The sequence below is a fragment of the Pristiophorus japonicus genome, chromosome 20 (assembly GCF_044704955.1).
Source record: "Pristiophorus japonicus isolate sPriJap1 chromosome 20, sPriJap1.hap1, whole genome shotgun sequence".
Lineage (NCBI taxonomy): Eukaryota > Metazoa > Chordata > Chondrichthyes > Pristiophoridae > Pristiophorus > Pristiophorus japonicus.
In genome coordinates, this window is record NC_091996.1 from 77,101,171 (window position 1) to 77,124,442 (window position 23,272).

At 47.2% G+C, this 23,272-nt stretch overlaps 2 long non-coding RNA genes across 3 annotated transcripts in view; one reads left to right on the forward strand and one right to left on the reverse strand.

The window, feature by feature from the left end:
- The window catches only part of LOC139232628 (uncharacterized), a 156,485-nt gene that overhangs the window by 125,191 nt on the left and 8,022 nt on the right, over positions 1-23,272 (reverse strand). The window contains exon 2 of one of the 2 annotated variants that reach the window (XR_011588059.1): positions 15,991-16,181. This is a non-coding gene — a long non-coding RNA (uncharacterized lncRNA). Of the gene's footprint in view, positions 1-570; positions 659-15,990; positions 16,182-23,272 lie in introns of those variants that run through there. The other variant, XR_011588060.1, reaches the window with a different exon arrangement.
- LOC139232624 (uncharacterized) lies at positions 412-22,498 on the forward strand. Its single transcript, XR_011588054.1, has 3 exons — positions 412-495; positions 7,594-7,782; positions 21,999-22,498. It is a non-coding gene; the product is annotated as an uncharacterized lncRNA (long non-coding RNA).

Genomic DNA, 23,272 nt, shown 5'->3' on the forward strand with positions numbered 1-23,272 from the left:
TCAAGGGGTATGGAGAGAAAGCAGGAAAGGGGTACTGAGGGAATGATCAGCCATGATCTTATTGAATGGTGGTGCAGGCTCGAAGGGCCGAATGGCCTACTCCTGCACCTATTTTCTCAGTTTAAAAGCGGCCTCTTTGAGCGGCCTGTCGCTCCCCGGCCTTCATTGATTGTTGTGTCTCGGGGCCCAATGTATTTGTCCTGGAACACTCTCACACCGCGCGCTGGGAAGCGCCTTCCGGCCTTTTGTGACGCTGTATAAATACAAGTTGTTGTTGTTGCGGCTCAGCCAATCAGCGGCACAAGTCCCGCCCCTCGACCCCCCCGATTGGTTGGAGGACCGCCGCCGGCTTGCACCTCCAGCCCCGCCCCTCTCGCTCCCCATTGGTCGGAAGCTCCCGTCAATCAGGCCGTGGGCCCGGGTCACGTGTCCCTCGAACGCGCTCCGCCAAACTGTGTAAAGTGGTGTCGGGGACCCGGATGTGCGGACTCTCAGGTTTGGATTTCCCTTTATTCTCCCCCTCCCCCCCCCCGCGCGATTCTCTACCCAAACGGAGCAGAGAAAACTCACTTTACGTCACCGATCGCGGCTCTTTAACGGACACAAACGCCTTTCCCCGGAAGGCCCCGCGCAGTCTTGACTCCGCGCCGCAGGATCCGAGTGCGCAGGCGCAGCTCCCAGCGTAGGGGGAGGTCGGTGTCCTCTGGGCATGCGCAGCTATTACCGACGGCGACAGAGAGGGGCGCTGTGCCGAGCGCGGCTCCCGGTGCGCAGGCGCGGACTCTGGGCTGTCAATCACCCATCAGACAGTACGGCTGCTGGTGAGACCTGTGACATCATAGAATCCCAGACAGTGACATCACAGAAGGCGGCCATTTAGCCCATCGTATCCTTGCCGGCACAGAGCTCTCCAGCCTAATCCCACTGTACAGCTCTTGGCTTACATTGATATAAGACTTACATTTATATAGCGCCTCTCACCGCCACCAGACATCTCAAAGCACTTTACAGAGAATGAAGTTATGTTGGAGCGTGGTCATGTTGTAATGTGGGAAACGCAGCAGCCAATCTGCGCACAACAAGCTCCCACAAACAGCCATGTGGTTGAGGGATAAATATTGCCCAGGACACCGGGGATAACGCCCCTGCTCTTGATTGAAATAGTGCCATGGGATCTTTTACAGCCACCAGAGAGAGAGAGCAGACAGATCCTCGGTTTAACGTCTCATCCGACAGTGCAACACTCCCTCTGCACTGCAGTGTCAGCCTACACTTTCTGTGCTCAAGTCCCTGGAGTGGCTCCGAGGCAAGAGTGCTACCCACTGAGCCACAGCTGACCCCTCTGCTAAGAGAAATAGGTGCTTGCTATCCACTCTATCCAGGCCCCTCATAATTTTATACACCTCAGTCAGGTCTCCCCTCAGCACCTCTTTTCCAAAGAAAACAACCCCAGCCTATTCAATCTTTCCTCGTAGTTAGAATTCTCCAGTCCAGGCAACAACTCATGGCAGGGGAGCTCGGTCACGTGATATGCTCCTCCTGTACCATGTGGGAATCAGCGACACTTCCGGTGTCCCTGACGACTACGTGTGCGGGAAGTGTATCCGCCTCCAGCTCCTGACTGACCGCGTTGCGGAATTGGAGCTGAGGGTGGATTCACTCTGGAGCATCCACGATGCTGAGAACGATGTGAGTAGCACGTGTAGCGAGTTGGTCTTACCGCAGGAGAAGGATCCACAGCCAGCTAGGGAATGGAAGACCAGCAGGAAGAGTAGTGCAAGGAAGGTAGTGCAGGGGTCCCCTGTGGTCATCCCCCTGCAAAACAGATACATTGCTTTGAGTGCTGTTGAGGGGGATGACTCATCAGGGGAGGGCAGCAGCAGCCAAGTTCATGGCACCGTGGCTGGCTCTTTTCCACAGGAGAGCAGGAAAAAGAGTGGGAGAGCGATAGTGATAGGGGATTCAATTGTGAGGGGAATAGATAGGCGTTTCTGGGGCCGCAACCGAGACTCCAGGATGGTATGTTGCCTCCCTGGTGCAAGGGTCAAGGATGTCTCGGAGTGGGTGCAGGACATTCTAAAAAGGGAGGGAGAACAGCCAGTTGCCGTGATGCACATTGGTACCAACGACATAGGTAAAAAAAAAGGGACGAGGTCCTACGAAACGAATTTAAGGAGCTAGGAGCTAAATTAAAAAGTAGAACCTCAAAAGTAGTAATCTCGGGATTGCTACCAGTGCCACATGCTAGTCAGAGTAGGAATCGCAGGATAGCGCAGATGAATACGTGGCTTAAGCAGTGGTGCAGCAGGGAGGGATTCAAATTCCTGGGGCATTGGAACCGGTTTTGGGGGAGGTGGGACCAGTACAAACCGGATGGTCTGCACCTGGGCAAGACTGGAACCAATGTCCCAGGGGGAGTATTTGCTAGTGCTGTTGGAGAGGGGTTAAACTAATATGACAGGGGGATGGGAACCAATGCAGCGAGACAGAGAGAAACAAAAAGGAGACAAAAGCAAAAGACAGAAAGGAGATGAGGAAAAGTGGAGGGCAGAGAAACCCAAGGCAAAGAACAAAAAGCGCCACTGTACAGCAAAATTCTAAAAGGACAAAGGGTGTTAAAAAAACAAGCCTGAAGGCTTTGTGTCTTAATGCAAGGAGTATCCGTAATAAGGTGGATGAATTAACTGTACAAATAGATGTTAACAAATATGATGTGATTGGGATTACGGAGACGTGGCTCCAGGATGATCAGGGCTGGGAACTCAACATCCAGGGGTATTCAACATTCAGGAAGGATAGAATAAAAGGAAAAGGAGGTGGGGTAGCATTGCTGGTTAAAGAGGAGATTAATGCAATAGTTAGGAAAGACATTAGCTTGGATGATGTGGAATCTATATGGGTAGAGCTGCAGAACACCAAAGGGCAAAAAACGTTACTGGGAGTTGTGTACAGACCTCCAAACAGTCGTAGTGATGTTGGGGAGGGCATCAAACAGGAAATTAGGGGTGCAGCAGTTATAATGGGTGACTTTAATATGCACATAGATTGGGCTAGCCAAACTGGAAGTAATACGGTGGAGGAGGATTTCCTAGAGTGCATAAGGGATGGTTTTCTCGACCAATATGTTGAGGAACCAAGTAGGGGGGAGCCTATCTTAGACTGGGTGTTGTGTAATGAGAGAGGATTAATTAGCAATCTCGTTGTGCGAGGCCCCTTGGGGAAGAGTGACCATAATATGGTGGAATTCTACATTAGGATGGAGAATGAAACAGTTAATTCAGAGACCATGGTCCAGAACTTAAAGAAGGGTAACTTTGAAGGTATGAGGCTTGAATTAGCTAGGATTGATTGGCGAATGATACTTAAGGGGTTGACTGTGGATGGGCAATGGCAGACATTTAGAGACCGCATGGATGAACTACAACAATTGTACATTCCTGTCTGGCGTAAAAATAAAAAAGGGAAGGTGGCTCAACCGTGGCTATCAAGGGAAATCAGGGATAGTATTAAAGCCAAGGAAGTGGCATAAAAATTGGCCAGAAATAGCAGCGAACCCGGGGACTGGGAGAAATTTAGAACTCAGCAGAGGAGGACAAAGGGTTTGATTAGGGCAGGGAAAATGGAGTGCGAGAAGATGCTTGCAGGGAACATTAAGACGGATTGCAAAAGTTTCTATAGATATGTAAAGAGAAAAAGGTTAGTAAAGACAAATGTCGGTCCCCTAGAGTCAGAATCAAGGGAAGTCATAACGGGGAACAAAGAAATGGCAGACCAATTGAACAAGTACTTTGGTTCAGTATTCACTAAGGAGGACACAAACAACCTTCCGGATATAAAAGGGGTCAGAGGGTCTAGTAAGGAGGAGGAACTGAGGGAAATCCTTATTCGTCGGGAAATTGTGTTGGGGAAATTGATGGGATTGAAGGCCGATAAATCCCCAGGGCCTGATGGACTGCATCCCAGAGTACTTAAGGAGGTGGCCTTGGAAATAGCGGATGCATTGACAGTCATTTTCCAACATTCCATTGACTCTGGATCAGTTCCTATGGAGTGGAGGGTAGCAAATGTAACCCCACTTTTTAAAAAAAGGAGGGAGAGAGATAACAGGGAATTATAGACCGGTCAGCCTGACATCGGTAGTGGGTAAAATGATGGAATCAATTATTAAGGATGTCATAGCAGCGCATATGGAAAGAGGTGACATGATAGGTCCAAGCCAGCATGGATTTCTGAAAGGGAAATCATGCTTGACAAATCTTCTGGAATTTTTTGAGGATGTTTCCAGTAGAGTGGACAAGGGAGAACCAGTTGATGTGGTATATGTGGACTTTCAGAAGGCTTTCGACAAGGTCCCACACAAGAGATTAATGTGCAAAGTTAAAGCATATGGGATTGGGTGTAGTGTGCTGACGTGGATTGAGAACTGGTTGGCAGACAGGAACCAAAGAGTAGGAGTAAATGGGTACTTTTCAGAATGGCAGGCAGTGACTAGTGGGGTACCGCAAGGTTCTGTGCTGGGGCCCCAGCTGTTTACACTGTACATTAATGATTTAGACGAGGGGATTAAATGTAGTATCTCCAAATTTGGGGATGACACGAAGTTGGGTAGCAGTGTGAGCTGCGAGGAGGATGCTATGAGGCTGCAGAGTGACTTGGATAGGTTAGGTGAGTGGGCAAATGCATGGCAGATGAAGTATAATGTGGATAAATGTGAGGTTATCCACTTTGGTGGTAAAAACAGAAAGACAGACTATTATCTGAATGGTGACAGATTAGGAAAAGAGGAGGTGCAACGAGACCTGGGTGTCATGGTACATCAGTCATTGAAGGTTGGCATGCAGGTACAGCAGGCGGTTAAGAAAGCAAATGGCATATTGGCCTTCATAGCGAGGGGATTTGAGTACAGGGGTAGGGAGGTGTTGCTACAGTTGTACAGGGCCTTGGTGAGGCCACACCTGGAGTATTGTGTACAGTTTTGGTCTCCTAACTTGAGGAAGGACATTCTTGCTATTGAGGGAGTGCAGCGAAGGTTCACCAGACTGATTCCCGGGATGGTGGGACTGACCTATCAAGAAAGACTGAATCAACTGGGCTTGTATTCACTGGAGTTCAGAAGAATGAGAGGGGACCTCATAGAAACGTTTAAAATTCTGACGGGTTTAGCCAGGTTAGATGCAGGAAGAATGTTCCCAATGTTGGGGAAGTCCAGAACCAGGGGTCACAGTCTAAGGGTAAGGGGTAAGCCATTTAGGACCGAGATGAGGAGAAACTTCTTCACCCAGAGAGTGGTGAACCTGTGGAATTCTCTACCACAGAAAGTTGTTGAGGCCAATTCACTAAATATATTCAAAAGGGAGTTAGATGAAGTCCTTACTACTAGGGGGATCAAGGGGTATGACGAGAAAGCAGGAAGAGGGTACTGAAGTTGCATGTTCAGCCATGAACTCATTGAATGGCGGTGCAGGCTAGAAGGGCCAAATGGCCTACTCCTGCACCTATTTTCTATGTTTCTATGTAACATCCTCGTAAATCTCTAATGTGGTGACCACAACTGCACAACTAGCTGTGGCCTAACTAGTGTTTTATACAGTTCAAGCAGAACAGCCCTGCTCTTATATTTTATGCCTCGGCTAATAAAGGCAAGTATCCCGAATGCTTTCTTAACCATCTTATCTACCTCTCCTGCTCCCTTCAGGGATTGGTGTTCAAGCACTCCAAGGTCGCTCTGTTCCTCTACACTTCTCAGTGTCCTACCATTTATTGTGTATTCCCTTGTCTTGTTAGCCCTCCCCAAATGCATTAACTCACACTGGGTTGAATTCCATTTGTCATTGTTCTGCCCACCTGACCATTCCATTGATATCTTCCTGCAGTCTACAGCTTTATCCTTTTCTTCTTCATTATCAACCACACGGCCAATTTTTGTATCATTTGCAAACTTCTTAGTCATACCCCTACATTCAGGTCAAAATCATTGATATATGCCATAAAAAGCAAGGGATCTAGTACTGAGCCCTGTGGAACCCCACTGGAAACAGCCTTCCAGTCACAAAAACACCCATCGACCATTACCCTTTGCTTCCTGCCTCAGCCAATTTTGGATCCTACTTGCCACTTTGCCTTGGATCCCATGGGCTTTTATTTTTGAATAATCTGCCCGAAGCGATAAGGGAATAAGGGGTTATGGGGAGCGGGCAGGGAAGTGGACCTGAGTCCATGATCGGATCAGCCAAGATCATATTAAATGGCGGGGCAGGCTCGAGGGGCCGTATGGCCTACTCCTGCTCCTATTGAGTAGACTGGGTCTTTACTCGTTGGAGTTCAGAAGGATGAGGGGTGATCTTATAGAAACATTTAAAATCATGAAAGGGATAGACAAGATAGAGGCAGAGAGGTTGTTTCCACTGGTCGGGGAGACTAGAACTAGGGGGCACAGCCTCAAAATACGGGGGAGCCAATTTAAAACCGAGTTGAGAAGGAATTTCTTCTCCCAGAGGGTTGTGAATCTGTGGAATTCTTTGCCCAAGGAAGCAGTTGAGGCTAGCTCATTGAATGTATTCAAGTCACAGATAGATAGATTTTTAACCAATAAGGAAATTAAGGGTTACGGGGAGCGGGCGGGTAAGTGGAGCTGAGTCCACGGCCAGATCAGCCATGATCTTGTTGAATGGCGGAGCAGGCTCGAGGGGCTAGATGGCCTACTCCTGTTCCTAATTCTTATGTTCTTATGTTCTTATGTTCTTATGTTTTCTTATGTTCTTATGTGGAACCTTATGAAAAGCCTTGCTAAAATCCATATTCACTACATCAAATGCACTACCTTCATCGATCCTCCTTGTTACCTCTATGGTAGAGCTATCCAGTTAGTTCCACTCCCCTGCTCATTCCCCATAACTCTGCAAATATTGTCCCTTTAGTATTTATCCAATTCACGTTTGAAAGTTACTATTGAATCTGCTTCCACCACCCTATCAGGCAGTGCATTCCAGATTGCAACAACTCGCTGCTTATACAATGTGTCCTCTGGTTACCAACCATTCTGCTGTGGGAAAGTGTTTCTCCTTATTTAGTCTATTAAAACCGTTCATGAATTTAAACACTCTATCAAATCTCTTCTATATCTTTTCTGCTCCAAGGAGTTTAACTGCAGCTTCTCCAGTATCTCCACATAACTGAGCTCCCTCATCTTTGGTACCATTCTAGTAAATCTCTTCTGCACCCTCTCTAAGGTTTAGACATCCTTCTGAAAGTGTGGTGCCCAGAATTGAACACAATGTGTCAGCCGAAGCCTAACCAGTGTTTTATAAAGGTTTAGCATAACTAAACATCAAATGCTGATATTTGTGTGATGGGGTTTAGACGGGCGAGGTTTATCCAGTCAGTTGGATGTGAGCTGAAACATGTGCACTTGGAGCGGAGAGCCAGGGACATACTGTGTAACCAGGCACAGACACTCTGCACAGCCCACACATCTCTTGTTTCCCACTTGGCCCAAAAGGAATATATTAAATGCAACAATTCATTTGATTTGACTTTAAATAGTTTTGTTTATAAATTTACTCACGCTTCTCTAATTTTACTTTTTAAACTCAGATTCACAGCTTCATTTTATTTTTTCCTCTGAGCCCCTCAACTTCATCTGGCAGCGTAATGTTGGCGAGTGGTGATTGATTGCCCTGGGAACCAACAGGAAGAGAGCTCAGAGGCCGGAGGGCCCAGGGAGCAGCGTGTTCTGCAACCAATCGCGGTGCTTGAGGGGTGGATCTTGAGTCGGCCTGTCAGGTGAGTCTGTGTAAACCCCCGTTAAACAATTTATCTTTTAAAAATCAAATCAAGATTTCTTTTGTCAGCAAAACAGTTTAACATTTATCAATATTTTACATAAGAACATAAGAAATAGGAGCAGGAGTAGACCATAAGGCACCTCGAGCCTGCTCCGCCATTTAATACGATCAAGGCTGATCCGATCATGGACTCGGGTCCACTTCCCTGCCCGTTCCCCATAACGCCTTATTCCCTTATCAGTTAAGAAACTGTCTATCTCTGACTTAAATTTATTCAATGACCCAGCTTCCACAGCTCTCTGAGGCAGCGAGTTCCACAGATTTACAACCCTCTCAGAAGAAATTCCTCCTCAGCTCAGTTTTAAATGGATGGCCCTTTATTCTAAGATCATGCCCCTTAGTTCTAATCTCCCCTATCAGTGGAAACATCCTCTTTGCATCCACCTTGTCAAGCCCCCTCATAATCTTATACGTTTCAATAAGATCACCTCTCATTCTTCTGAATTCCAATGAGTAGAGGCCCAACCGACTCAACCTTTCCTCATAAGTCAACCCACTCATCTCTGGAATCAACCTAGTGAACCTTCTCTGAACTGCCTCCAAAGCAAGTATATCTTTTCTTAAATATGGAAACCAAAACTGCACGCAGTACTCCAGGTGTGGCCTCACCAATACCTTATATAGCTGCAGCAAGACTTCTCTGATTTTATACTCCATCCCCTTTGCAACAAAGGGCAAGATTCCATTGACCTTCCTGATCACTTGCTGTACCTGCATACTAACCTTTTGTCTTTCATGCACCAGGACCTCCAGGTCCTGCTGTACTGCAGTACTTTGCAATTTTTCTCCATTTAAATAATAACTTGCTCTTCGATGTTTGGTTACAATTTAGCCCCAATTCCTAATCTTTGGTGTGGAGGGTGTGGGTAATCAGAGGATCGTCTCCTGGACCTGCTCTTGGGCCTGGCTAGAACAGCAATTTGTAGGTCCAGGATGGGCAGTGCACGGGGGTCACTCTGGCTGCCTGCCTCTCTTCCTGCGGTCTGGTCTGTGTCCGGGTGACCCTGGAGAGGGAGCAGGCCATGTCCACCGCTACTTAAGAACATAACAGATAGGAGCCAGAGTCGGCCATTTTGCCCCTTCAGGCCTGCTCTGCCATTCAACAAGATCATGGCTGATCTTCTACCTCAACTCCATCTTCCTGCACTATCCCCATATCCCTTAATTCCCTTAGTTTCCAAAAAAACGATCACCTTCTGTCTTGAATCTACTCAACGGCTGAGCACCTGCAGCTCTCTGGTGTCGAGATTTTCCAAAGATTCACCATCCTCTGAGTGAGGAAATTTCTCCTCATCTCAGTCCTGAATGTCTGACCCCTTATTCTGCAGTGTGGATGAGCAAGTGACTCCCTTCCCACACATGGAGCAGGTAAATGGCCTCTCCCCAGTGTGCGTGTGTCGGTGTGCAATGAGGGTGAATGACTGAACCACTTCCCACAGAGACCAACTGAACTGTTTCCCGTCAGTGTGAACTCACTGGTGTTGAATCAGATCTGCAGAGCTTTTAAACCAGTTCGCACCATATTACACTCGACCCTGTCTCTGTTTATATAACACTCGACCCTGTCTCTGTTTATATTACACTCGACCCTGTCTCTGTTTATATTACACTCGACCCTGTCTCTGTTTATATTACACTCGACCCTGTCTCTGTTTATATTACACTCGACCCTGTCTCTGTTTATATTACACCAGGCTCTGTCTCTGTTTATATTACACCAGGCCCTGTCTCTGTTTATATTACACCAGACCCTGTCTCTGTTTATATTACACCAGACCCTGTCTCTGTTTATATTACACCAGACCCTGTCTCTGTTTATATTACACCAGACCCTGTCTCTGTTTATATTACACCAGACCCTGTCTCTGTTTATATTACACCAGACCCTGTCTCTGTTTATATTACACCAGACCCTGTCTCTGTTTATATTACACCAGGCTCTGTCTCTGTTTATATTACACCAGGCTCTGTCTCTGTTTATATTACACCAGGCTCTGTCTCTGTTTATATTACACCAGGCTCTGTCTCTGTTTATAAATAGAGGTATAGAGTACAAAAGCTTGGATATTATGATGAACTTGTACAAAACACTGGTCCGGCCTCAACTGGAGTACTGTGCCCAATTCTGGGCACCACACTTTAGGAATGATGTGAAGGTCTTAGAGAAGATGCAGAAAAGATTTACGAGAATGATTCCAGGAATGAGAGACTTCAGTTACCTGAACAGACTGGAGAAGCTGGGGTTGCAAGGGGGATAGAGTATAAAAGCAGAGAAGTCCTGCTCGAACTGTACAAGGTATTGGTGAGGCCACAGCTGGAGTACTGCATACAGTTTTAGTCTCCGTATTTAAGGAACTATATATTTTCATTGGAGGCAGTTCAAAGAAGGTTCACTAGGTTAATTCCTGAGTTGAAGGGGATATCTTATGAAGGTTGAGTAGGTTGGGCCTATATTCATTGAAGTTCAGATGAATGAGAGGTGATCTTATCGATACTGAGGGGGCTCGACAAGGTAGATGCAGAGAGGATGTTTCCACTCATGGGGAAATCTAGAATTAGGGGGCATAGTTTCAGAATAAGGGGTCACCCATTTAAAACTGAGATGAGGAGGAATTTCTTCTCTCAGAGGGTTATAACTCTGTGGAATTCTCTGCCCCAGGATGCTGTGCAGGCTGGGTCAATGAATATATTTAAGGCAGAGATCGACAGATTTTTGAGCGATAAGGGAATAAAGGGTTATGGGGAGCGGGCAGGGAAGTGGAGCTGAGTCCATGATCAGATCAGCAGCGGGAGCGGGAGGAGCCAGGCCCAGATAAAAGGGCCCGAGAGTCGGAGGAGCCAGCTGGTGCAGGGACAAAAAGTTAAAAAAAATCAAAATCGAAGTGTGACGTCACAGCCAAGCGGGTAAGTGATTGGCTGGTGGATTGGTGAGTATTTTTCTTTTTCTTTTCAGTCGGAAACCTTTGGCATTGTTGTCAGTAGGATCTGCCAATAATATATGTGATTTTATTCTAAGGAGAGCCAGTTAATTAAATCAGCTGTTTGCTGAGTAATGGCTGGATGTGTTGTGCTAAGGTTTAGAGTTTAGTTCTACTCAATAGTTGGGAGTGTAACTCGAGGGATGGCAGGCCAGCTCAGTCCCGTGGATTGCACATCCTGTGGCATATGGGAAATCCTGGATACTTCATACAGCTGGGACGACCACATGTGCAGGAGGTGTCTCCGGCTGCACCAACTCGAGCTCCGTGTTTTGGAGCTTGAGCGGCAGCTGGGGACACTGCGGAGCATCCGCGAGACTGAGAGCTACGTGGATAGAATGTTTCTAGAGGTGGTCACCCCACAGCTTCAGAGTGTGCAGGCAGAGAGGGAGTGGGTGACCGCCAGACAGAAGAGGAGGACTAGGCAGGTAGTGCAGGAGTCCCCAGAGTCCATCTCGCTCTCCAACCGGTATTCTGTTCTGAGTACCAGTGAGGGCGATGGTGGCTCTGGGGAGTGCAGCCAGAGCCAAATCCATGACACCACGGGTGGCTCAGCTGCACAGAGGGAGAGGAAGAAGAATGGAAGAGCAATAGTGGTAGGGGATTCAATAGTCAGGGGAGCAGACAGGTGTTTCTGTGGCCGCAGACATGACTCCAGGATGGTATGTTGCCTCCCTGGTGCCAGGGTGATGGATGTCACTGAGCGGCGGCAGGGCATTCTGGGGGGAGAGGGTGAACAGCCAGAGATTGTGGTCCACATCGGTACCAATGACATGGGTAGGAAGAAGGATGAGGTCCTGCAGGCAGAGTTTAGGGAGCTAGGAGAGAGATTAAAAAGCAGAATCTCAAAGGTAGTAATCTCCGGATTACTCCCAGTGCCACGAGCTAGTGAGTACAGAAATAGGAGGATAGAACAGATGGATACGTGGCTGGAGAGATGGTGCAGGCAGGAGGGCTTTAGTTTCCTGAGGCATTGACTGCTTCTGGGGGAGGTGGGACCTGTACAAGCCGGACGGATTGCACCTCAACAGAGCCGGAACCAATATCCTCGTGGGAGGGGGGGAAGGGGGGGGGGAAGGGTTTGCTAGTGCTGTTGGGGAGGGTTGAAACTAGCTTGGCAGGGGGATGGGAACCTGAAAATAGATTCAGTAGGGAGGGGAGTAAAGCTGGAATTAGAAAGCAAAAATAAAGGAAGTGAGTTTGAAGGAGAGAGGAAACAAGTCGGAAAAAAGGGTAAAAAAACTAACTTAAAGGCACTTTGTCTAAATGCACGTAGCATTTGCAGCAAAATAGATGAGTTGACGACACAAATTGAGACAAATGGGTATGATCTGATAGCCATTACAGAGATGTGGTTGCAAGGTGACCAGGACTGGGAATTAAATATTCAGGGGTACTTGACAATCCAGACGGGACAGACAGAAAGGAAAAGGAGGCGGGGTAGCTCTATTGATGAAGGATGGAATCACTGCAATAGTAAGAAACGATATTGGCTCAAATGATAAGGATGTTGAAACAGTTTGGGTGGAGGTAAGGAATAATAAGGGGAAATAGTCACGGGTGGGCGTAGTCTATAGGTCCCCTAACAGTAGCAACTCTGTTGGTCAGAGCATAAACCAGGAAATAGTGGGGGCTTGTAAAAAAGGAACAGCAATAATCATGGGTAATTTTAATCTCCATATTGATTAGACAAATCAAATTGGTCAGGGTAGCCTTGAGGAAGAGTTCATAGAGTGCATAAGGGATGGGTTCCTTCAACAGTATATAACAGAACCAACCAGGGGGCTGGCTATCTTAAATCTAGTCCTGTGTAATGAGACAGGATTAATAAACAATCTCCGAGTAAAGGATCCCCTGGGAATGTGTGATCATAGCACGGTTGAATTTCAAATTCAGATGGAGGCCGAGAAAGTTGGATCTCAAGCTTAAATAAAGGAGACTACAAAGGTATGAGGACAGAGTTGGCTAAAGTGGACTGAGAAAATAGATTAAAGTGTAGGACGGTTGATGAACAGTGGAGTACATTTACGGATATATTTCACAACTCTCAAGAAAAATATATTCCAGTGAGGAGGAAAGGGTGTAAAAGGAAAGATAGCCATCTGTGGCTAACAAAAGAAATAAAGGATGGTATCCAATTAAAAACAAGGGCATACAAAGTAGTGGGAGGACAGAAGATTAGGAAGCCTTTTAAAAGCCAGCAAAGAATGACTAAAACAATTATTCAGAAAGGGAAGATAGACTAGGAAAGTAAACTAGCACAAAATATAAAAACAGATAGCAAGAGTTTCTATAGGTATATAAAAAGGAAAAAAGTGGCTAAAGTAAATGTTAGTCCCTTAGAGGACGAGACCGAGGAATTAGTAATGGGGAACATGGAGATGGCAGAAACTCTCAACAAATATTTTGTATCAGTCTTTACGGTAGAGGACACTAACAATATCCCAACATTGGATAGTCAAAGGGCTATAGGGGGGAGGAACTTACCATAATCGCAATCACTAAGGAGGTGATACTCAGTAAGATAATGGGACTAAAGGCAGATAAATCCCCTGGACCTGATGGCTTGCATCCTAGGGTCTTAAGAGAAGTAGCGGCAGGGATAGTGGATGCATTGGTTGTAATTTACCAAAATTCCCTGGATTCTGGGGAGGTCCCAGCAGATTGGAAAACTGCAAATGTAATGCCCCTATTTAAAAAAAAGCAGGAAACTATAGACCAGTTCGTCTAACATCTGTGGTTGGGAAAATGTTGGAGTCCATTATTAAAGAAGCAGTAGCAGGACATTTGGAAAAACATAATTCAGTCAGGCAGAGTCAGCATGGATTTATGAAAGGATGGTCATGTTTGGCAAATTTGCCGAAATTCTTTGAGGATGTAACGAACAGGGTGGCTAAGGGGGAACCAGTGGATGTGGTGTATTTGGACTTCCAGAAGGTATTTGACAAGGTGCCATATAAAAGGTTACTGCACAAGATAAAAGTTCATGGGGTTGGGGGTAATATACCAACATGGATGGAGCATTGGCTAACAAACAGAGAGTCAGGATAAATGGTTCATTCTCGGGTTGGCAATCAGTAACTAGTGGGATGCCACAGGAATGAGTGCTTGGACCCCAACTATTTACAATCTACATTAACGACTTGGAAGAAGGGACCGAGTGTAACGTAGCCAAGTTTACTTACAATACAAAGATGGGAGGAAAAGCAATGTGTGAGGAGGACACAAAAAATCTGCAAAGTGACAGACAGGCTAAGTGAGTGGGCAAAAATTTGGCAGATGGAGTATAATGTTGGAAAGTGTGAGGTTGTGCACTTTGGTGAAAGAATCAAAGAGAAAGTTATTATTTAAAATGGAGAAAAATTGCAAAGTGCTGCAGTACAACGGAACCTGGGGGTCCTGGTGCATGAAACACAAAAGGTTAGTGTGCAGGTACAGCAAGTGATCAGGAAGGCTAATGGAATCTTGGCCTTTATTGCAAAGGGGATGGAGTATAAAAGCAGGGAAGTCTTGCTACCGTTAGACAGGGTATTGGTGAGCCCACACCTAGAATACTGCGTACAGTTCTGGTTTCCATATTTAAGAAAGGATATACTTGCTTTGGAGGCAGTTCAGAGAAAGTTCACTCGGTTGATTCCGGAGATGAGGGGGTTGACTGATCAGGAAAGGTCGAGTAGGTTGGGCCTGTACTCATTGGAATTCAGAAGAATGAGAGGTGATCTTATCGAAACATATAAGATTACGAGGGGGCTTGACAAGGTGAATGCAGAGAGGATGTTTCCACTGATAGGGGAGACTAGAACTAGAGGGCATAATCTTAGAATAAGGGGCTGCCCATTTAAAACCGAGATTCGCAGTTGGTGAGGCGCGAATCCGGGGTCGGAGGCCTATAAAAGGCCCAGCGGCAGCGGCAGTTGGTGAGGCGCGAGTCCGGGGTCGGAGGCCTATAAAGGCAGCGAGAGGCGTACTTGTGCAGCTACAGGGAGAAGGCAAAAAAGAAGTAGAAAGAAACAGAAAGGTGACGTCACAGCCAAGGGGGTAAGTGATTGGCTGGTGATTGGTGAGTAGTTTTCTTTCTTCTCTTCTAACAGTGAGTAAACTTTAACATTGTTGTTGCCTATCTAAGAGTTAAGTCATGACAGGACAGCTCGGTCGCGTGTTATGCTCCTCCTGTACCATGTGGGAACTCAGGGACGACTCCAGTGTCCCTGACGACTACGTGTGCGGGAAGTGTATCCACCTCCAGCTCCTGACGGTCCGCGTTGCGGAGTTGGAGCTGAGGGTGGATTCACTCTGGAGCATCCACGATGCTGAGAATGACGTGAGTAGCACGTGTAGCGAGTTGGTCTTACCGCAGGTGAAGGGCCCACAGCCAGATAGGGAATGGAAGACCAGCAGGAAGAGCAGTGCAAGGAAGGTAGTGCAGGGGTCCCCTGTGGTCATCCCCCTGCAAAACAGATACACTGCTTTGAGTACTGTTGAGGGGGATGACTCATCAGGGGAGGGCAGCAGCCAAGTTCATGGCACCGTGGCTGACTCTGTTGAACAGGAGGGGAGGAAAAAGAGTGGGAGAGCAATAGTGATAGGGGATTCAATTGTAAGGGGAATAGATAGGCGTTTCTGCGTCTGCAACCGAGACTACAAGATGGTATGTTGCCTCCCTGGTGAAAGGGTCAAGGATGTCTCGGAGCGGGTGCAGGACATTCTAAAATGGGAGGGAAAACAGCCAGTTGTGGTGCAGATTGGTACCAACGACATAGGTAAAAAAAGGGATGAGGTCCTACGAAACGAATTTAAGGAGCTAGGAGCTAAATTAAAAAGTAGGACCTCAAAAGTAGTAATCTCGGGATTGCTACCAGTGCCACGTGCTAGTCAGAGTAGGAATCGCAGGATAGCGCAGATGAATATGTGGCTTGAGCAGTGGCACAGCAGGGAGGGATTCAAATTCCTGAGGCATTGGAACTGGTTCTGGGGGAGGTGGGACCAGTACAAAGCGGACGGTCTGCACCTGGGCAGGACCGGAACCAATGTCCTAGGGGGAGTGTTTGCTAATGCTGTTGGGGAGGAGTTAAACTAATATGGCAGGAGAGACAATGTGTGGGACAGGGATTTACAGCTTTGGAAGAACAGGAGAAAAGCATATTCCACGGAAACTAGATGTGTCTAACCTGAATTTCTGTCTTGTACTGACAGTGATGAGTTTTGTTATCTCCTTTTACAGCGTATTAGAAGGGGAGATTTTCAGACAGGAAACACAAACCAAACATCACGTCAAGATCTGACGGAGTCAATCGATTCTTCAGGACCTGAATATCATCGGCCTTTGAAAGTTTGAAGGAGAAATGTTTGTCTGTTCTGTCTGTGGGAAAAGATTTCAAATATCAGTGTGACTGGAAAAGCACCAAGACACACACACCCGAGTGAGTGTTCCAGTGCACTGCCTGTGGAAAGAGCTTTAACCAGTTAGACAGCCTGAAAAAACATCGCACCATTCACAGTGGGGAGAAACCGTACACGTGTTGTGTGTGTGGGCGAGGCTTCAACTGATCATCCAATCTGGAGAGTCACAAGGATACCCGCACCACAGAGAAACCGTGGAAATGTGGTGACTGTGGGAAGGTATTCAGATCACCATCTGCGCTGGAAATTCATCGACGCAGTCACACTGGGGAGAGGCCGTTCACCTGCCCCGTGTGTGGGAAGGGATTCACTGGGTCATCCCACCTTGTAACTCACCAGCGACTTCACACTGGGGAGAGACCGTTCACCTGCTCTAAGTGTGGGAGGGGGTTCATTCAGTCATCCAACCTGCTGAAACACCAGCGAGTTCACACCGGAGAGAGGCCTTTCACCTGCCCTGAGTGTGGGAAGGGATTCACTCAGTCATCTACCCTGCTGAGACACCAGCGAGTTCACACTGCGGAGAGGCCATTCACCTGTTCTGAGTGTGGGAAGGGATTCACTCAGTTATCCAACCTGCTGAAACATCAGCAAGTTCACACCGGAGAGAGGCCTTTCACCTGCCCTGAGTGTGGGAAGCGATTCACTCAGTCATCCCACCTGCTGAGACACCAGCAGGTTCACACTGGGGAGAGGCCGTTCACCTGTTCTGAGTGTGGGAAGGGATTCACTAATTCATCTAACCTGCTGAGACACCAGCAAGTTCACACTGGGGAAAGGCCGTTCACTTGCTCTGAGTGTGGGAAGGGATTCACTCAGTCATCCAACCTGCTGACACACCAGCAAGTTCACAAGTGACTGCAGGGGTTGGAATCTGCTGTTATTGCTGCTGTTAATCACATCCCGACTGAACAATATTCATTCTGACAGCTGTTTTTTGTTTCTGCTGATGTTAATAACCCGATAACTGGGCTGGACTTTAATATACTGGATATATTGCTGATCGTGTTCTCGGGGCTGCAGTGTCCATTTAAGAAACACTGTGTGTTATCTTTTCCCTTAATTCAGGAACTCTCAACAGAAATTCAGTTTTGAATAAAATTATGAATTTTTACTTTAATCCTAAATTGATCTTTGGTACAAAATCTACAATAGTGTCCAAGTTTCCACTGAATAAAATCTGCAATTGGAAAGAGCTTGCTGACAATTCTTACTGACTTGCACATTACACACAGTGGCCCCTCCATTATCCACCAGAAAGAAGGGGAATGGGAATTGGTGGGAATCAGTGACCCCAAATGTTCCCCTCCCGTCTGGTGTAGCAATCCCCTCGGCACGGGAATGGAGACAAGTCCAGACCAAAACTGTGCGCAGTACTCCAGGTGTGGTCTTACCAATGCCCCGTACAGTTGTAGGACTCCCCTACTTTTATACTCCATTGGCATGCAAAATCAAAGCACATGGTATTGGGGGTAATGTACTGACCGTGGATAGAGAACTGGTTGGCAGACAGGAAGCAGAGAGTCGGGATAAACGGGTCCTTTTCAGAATGGCAGGCAGTGACTAGTGGAGTGCCGCAGGGCTCAGTGCTGGGACCCCAGCTCTTTACAATATATATTAATGATTTAGATGATGGAATTGAGTGTAATATCTCCAAGTTTGCAGATGACATTAAACTGGGTGGTGGTGTGAGCTGTGAGGAGGACGCTAAGAGGCTGCAGGGTGACTTGGACAGGTTAGGCGAATGGGCAAATACATGGCAGATGCAGTATAATGTGGATAAATGTGAGGTTATCCACTTTGGGGGCAAAAACACGAAGGCAGAATATTATCTGAATGGCGGCAGATTAGGAAAAGGGGAGGTGCAACGAGACCTGGGTGTCATGGTTCATCAGTCATTGAAATTTGGCATGCAGGTACAGCAAGCGGTGAAGAAGGCAAATGGTATGTTGGCCTTCATAGCAAGGGGATTTGAGTATAGGAGCAGGGAAATCTTACTGCAGTTGTACATTGAGGCCCATCTGGAATATTGTGTTCAGTTTGAGGAAGGACGTTCTTGCTATTGAGGGAGTGCAGCGAAGGTTCACCAGCCTGATTCCAGGGATGCCTGGACTGACATATGAGGAGAGACTGGATCAACTGGGCCTTTATACACTGGAGTTTAGAAGGATGAGAGGGGATCTCATAGAAACATATAAGATTCTGACGGGACTGGACAGGTTAGATGCGGGAAGAATGTTCCCGATGTTGGGGAAGTCCAGAACCAGGGGATACAGTCTTAGGATAAGGAATAGGCCATTTAGGACTGAGATGAGGAGAAACTTCTTCACTCAGAGGGTTGTTAACCTGTGGAATTCCCAGCCGCAGAGAGTTGTTGATGCCAGTTCATTGGATATATTCAAGAGGGAGTTAGATATGGCCCTTACGGCTAAAGGGATCAAGGTGTATGGAGGGAATGCAGGAAAGGGGTACTGAAGGAATGATCATCCATGATCTTATTGAATGGTGGTTCAGGCTCAAAGGGCCGAATGGCCTACTCCTGCACCTATTTTCTATGTTTCTATCCCCCTTACAATAAAGGCCAGCATTCCATTTGCCTTCCTGATTACTTGCTGTACCTGCATGCTAACTTTGAGTTTCATGTACAAGAACCCCCAGATCCCTCTGTACGACAGCATTTTGTAATTGTCTCCATTTTAATAATAATTTTCATTTTTATTTTTCCTACTACATTATAGTCCTTCTGCCAGATTTTTGCCCACTCACTGAGCCTATCTATATCCCTTTGTAGATTATTTACGTCCTCCTCACAACTTACTTTCCCTATCTTTGTATCATCAGCAAATTTGGCTGCGTTACACTCGGTCCCTTCATCCAAGTCATTAATATAAATGGTAAATAGTTGAGTCCCCAGCACGGATCCCTGTGGCACCCCACTAGTTGCAACTTGCCAACCTGAAAATTACCCATTTGTCTGACTGTTTTCTGTTAGTTTGCCAATTCTCTATCCATACTGATATATTACCCACAACCCGTGAGCTTTTAGCTTGTCCAGTAACCTTTTGTGTGGCACCTCATCGAATGTTTTCTGGAAATCCAAATATACGACATCAACTGGTTCTCCTTTATCCACTCTGCTCGTTAGATCCTCAAACAACTCCAGCAAATTTGCCAAACATGATTTCCCTTTCATAAAACCAAGCTGACTCTGCCTGACTGCAGTATGATTTTCTAAATGTCCTGCTCTACTTCCTTAATGATGAACTCCAGTATTTTCCCAATGACATGGTAGGCTAACTGGTCTATAGTTTCCTGCTCTCTGTCTCCCTCCTTACTTGAGTAAGGGTGCTACATTTGCAGTTTTCCAGTCCACTGGGACCTCTCCAGGATTCAGGGAATTTAGGTAGATTACAAGCAATACATCCACTATCTCCGCAGCCACTTCTTTTAATACCCTAGGATGCATGCCATCATGTCCAGGGGACTTGTCCACCTTTAGTCCCATTAGTTTGATTAGTACTTTATCTCTAGTGATAGTGACTGTTTTAAGTCATCCCCTCCGCCTCCGCCCCCGCCCTCCGAAATAGCTCTTTGATTATCAACTATTGGGATATTTTTAATGTCCTCTACCGTGAAGACTGATATAAAATATTTGTTCAAATTTTCTGCCATTTCCTTGTTTCCCATTATTAATTCTCCAGTCCCATCCTCTAAGGGACCAACGTTTACTTTAGCTGCTCGTTTCCTTTTTATATACCTGTAGAAGCTCTTTATGTCTGTTTTTATATTTCTTGCTCGTTTGCTCTCATCTGCTATCTTCCCTGTCTTTAGCATTTTTTAGTCGTCCTTTGCTGGTTTCTAAAAAATTCCCAATCCTCTGGCCTTGCACTGTCCTTCGCAACGTTATATGCCTTTTTTCCAATTTGATACCATCCTTTACTTCCATGACGATTCTTGTTGTACACATGGTTGACCAGACCACGAGAAGCGTGGTTGCTGCACAACGACAGGTTTCATCTGTTTAAACAGAAACAACTACACTGTGTTATTTCCTGAAATAATTCCCGCCATCTGACCTGAATGAATCCAAGTCACTACCAAATGCTGCAATGTTTGCTCCACTCCACAGGGTTCCATCTGTTTAAAGCCACAACACAAAGGTCCTGTTTCCTCCTGGAGTTTGAGAGAAATCAGCTTTGACAATGGGGCAGAGTTGCAGCCAATGAGGGAGATCTGGACTCAGCCCCGCCCACGCCCCACCCCTCGCAAACTCCGATTGGTTGGAAGACCAACCGCCAGCCCGGCCCTCCAGCTGCGCCCCCTCTCTCCCTATTGTTTAGGAGCTGCCGTCAATCAGCCGGGCAGTGTGAGCTGAGCATGCGCGGTGGGTGAGAGTTTGGCAGAGGGCGAGAGCAGGTTAATAAAGGACGCGCTTATTTGTACGGCAAAAATGGCCGCCGTGTTCCACCCTTTGTCTAAGATTGGTCCCCTTGGAAGATAAGCCACACCCTGAAGTTTCACTGGAACGTGTAACTGGAACCACCCATCCCAAGGTCTCACTGACTTTGCAAATTGTAACTCGATCCACTTTCACTTCAGAGGACAGAGCTCCGCAGAAGACAGCAAGGGCCAGCCAAAGTGCCTTACCCCAGTCCATGCCTCCCCCAGCCAAAGTGCCTTACCCTAGTCCCAGTACATTCCTCCCCCAGCCGAAGTGCTTTACCCCAGTCCCAGTGCATGCCTCCCCCAGCCAAAGTGCCTTACCCCAGTCCCAGTGCATGCCTCCCCCAGTCCTGTTTATCGGCACCACCTGCATGGAATGATTTGGGCCGGGAGGGGGAGGGTGAGGGGGCTTGACGGGGCCGGGGCTTGACAGGGGGCGGAGCTTGTCACCTGTCAGTCAGAAAAGTGCAGAAAAAATAATTCCATGGGTTAATAAACCCCAGCGGGATGTGGGTTTCACACAGCCCGAGTGCGGGCCCAGGCCTGAGAGACAACACTCTGCACCATCCGCTTCACACACAGCTGGGCTCAGCCCCAGGCCCCGAATCACAGCCCACAGGCCCCATGTTTGTCCCCCGGTTCCAGGCCCGGTCAGTCAGCGCCCGGAGGAGCGGGCTCAACGGCCGCCATCTTGGTCAGGGCGGAGAAAGAGGCTCAGCAGCCTCCATAAGAACATAAGAAATAGGAACAGGAGTAGGCCATATAGCCCCTCGAGCCTGCTCCGCCATTTAATACGATCATGGCTGATCCGATCATGGACTCAGGTCCACTTCCCTGCCCGCTCCCCTAACCCCTTATTCCCTTATCGGTCAAAAATATGTCTTATCACTGTCTTAAATTTATTCAATGACCCAGCCTCCACAGCTCTCTGAGGCAGCGAATTCCACAGATTTACAACACTCCAAGAGAAGAAATTCCTCATCTGAGTTTTAAATGGACGGCCCCTTCTTCTAAGATTATGCCCCTAGTTCTACATTTTAAAAAAAAGCTTGGAACTAATGATTTGGAGTCATATGTTACCTTCCACGACAGATTGCTCGAGGGGGAAGATAAAGAACTGGCTGCAAACACATTGCAGATACCTTTTGTATTGTTTAATCACAAAGGCTGGACATAGGTTTTTGTGAAAATAATATTGACTAGCTAAATAGATAGGAGTTGCTGCTCAAGCATTCGGAAAGGGAAATGTAATTCATATAACCTAAGTTTGAGCTGTGGAGGGAAGACCTCTCACAGAGTGGTGCTATTTTTCCCATTGTGTTTTTTCTTGCAGAAGCAACTGGAAGTGAGGACGCAGGATGAAATATCGCAGCCAGCAAGGTCCAGGTGAACGAGGGAAGGCCAGTGTGCCTAGAATGCTGGGGAAACATCACTGACCTACATTCTTCCCGGTTAAGCAACGCCTCGATTTCAAAATTTCCTTCATTGTTTTCGGATCCCTCCATGGCCTCGTCCCTCCCTATCTCTGTAATCTCCTCCAGCCCAACAACCCCTGAGATATCTGCTCTCCTCTAATTCTGCCTTCTTCAGCAACCCTGATGATAATCGCTCAACCTTCTGTTGCCGAGGCCCCAAGTTCTAAAACTCGCTCCCTAAACCTCTCCGCCTCTCATTCCTCCTTTAAGAGGCTCCTTAAAACCTATGTCTTTGACCAAACTTTTGGTCACCTGTCCTAATATCTGATTATGTGCTTTGGTGTCAAGTTTTTGTCTTATAATACTTTGTTAAATTGCTTGGGACGTTTTACACATTAAAGGCGTTATATAAATACAAGTTTTTGTTGTTGCTGATTCCCTTGATTTGACCTTTCATGGTATTACATAGAATGTACAGCACAGAAACAGGCCATTCGGCCCAACTGACCCATGTCTGGGTTTAAACTTCACACGCCCCTCCTCCCACCCTATCAACATATCCTCCTATTCCTCTACAGTGAGGAGTTCCGTAGTCACTGGTTGCCTTCTAGTGCCCGTCCAAAGGGCCAATGCATTAGGATATGCAGTGATTGTTGGCAGCCTATTCAACCTTGAGGGCATCACAGTCCAAAAAAACGGCCCCTTTGCAGACTTGGCCTTTGCTGTTGGGGTGAGTGGACAGTGATCAGTAGCAGGAGCCCAGGACACTGAGGTTAACTGCAGTCTCCCCAACTGCAGCCCAGGCTGGGATCAGCTGACAACCCCCACAGTGAGCAGCTGGAATGTGTAACCTCTCCTGGTCTGCACTGGGGAGCAAGGGAGGTCAAGGGTCAGCACAGTGTCATCAACCTTGACCCCCAGCCTCCCTCACTCAGGAGAACCAAGTTGCAATGTCTTCATCGTCCGCACTTTTCATGACGTCAACACGTTCCAGCGCGCGTCTCAATCGGACGCCCGCCCACTGTTCCCGTGATCTCGCTCCCCATTGGTCGGAAGCTCCTGTCGATCAGGCCGTGGGCCCGGGTCACGTGTCTTTCGAGCGCGCGCCGCCCAACGCCCAGAGGTGGAGAAAAGATTCCGGAGCGGGAGGAGGAGGAAGCGGGGCGCAGGGGAGCCCTTGAACCGGCGGCGA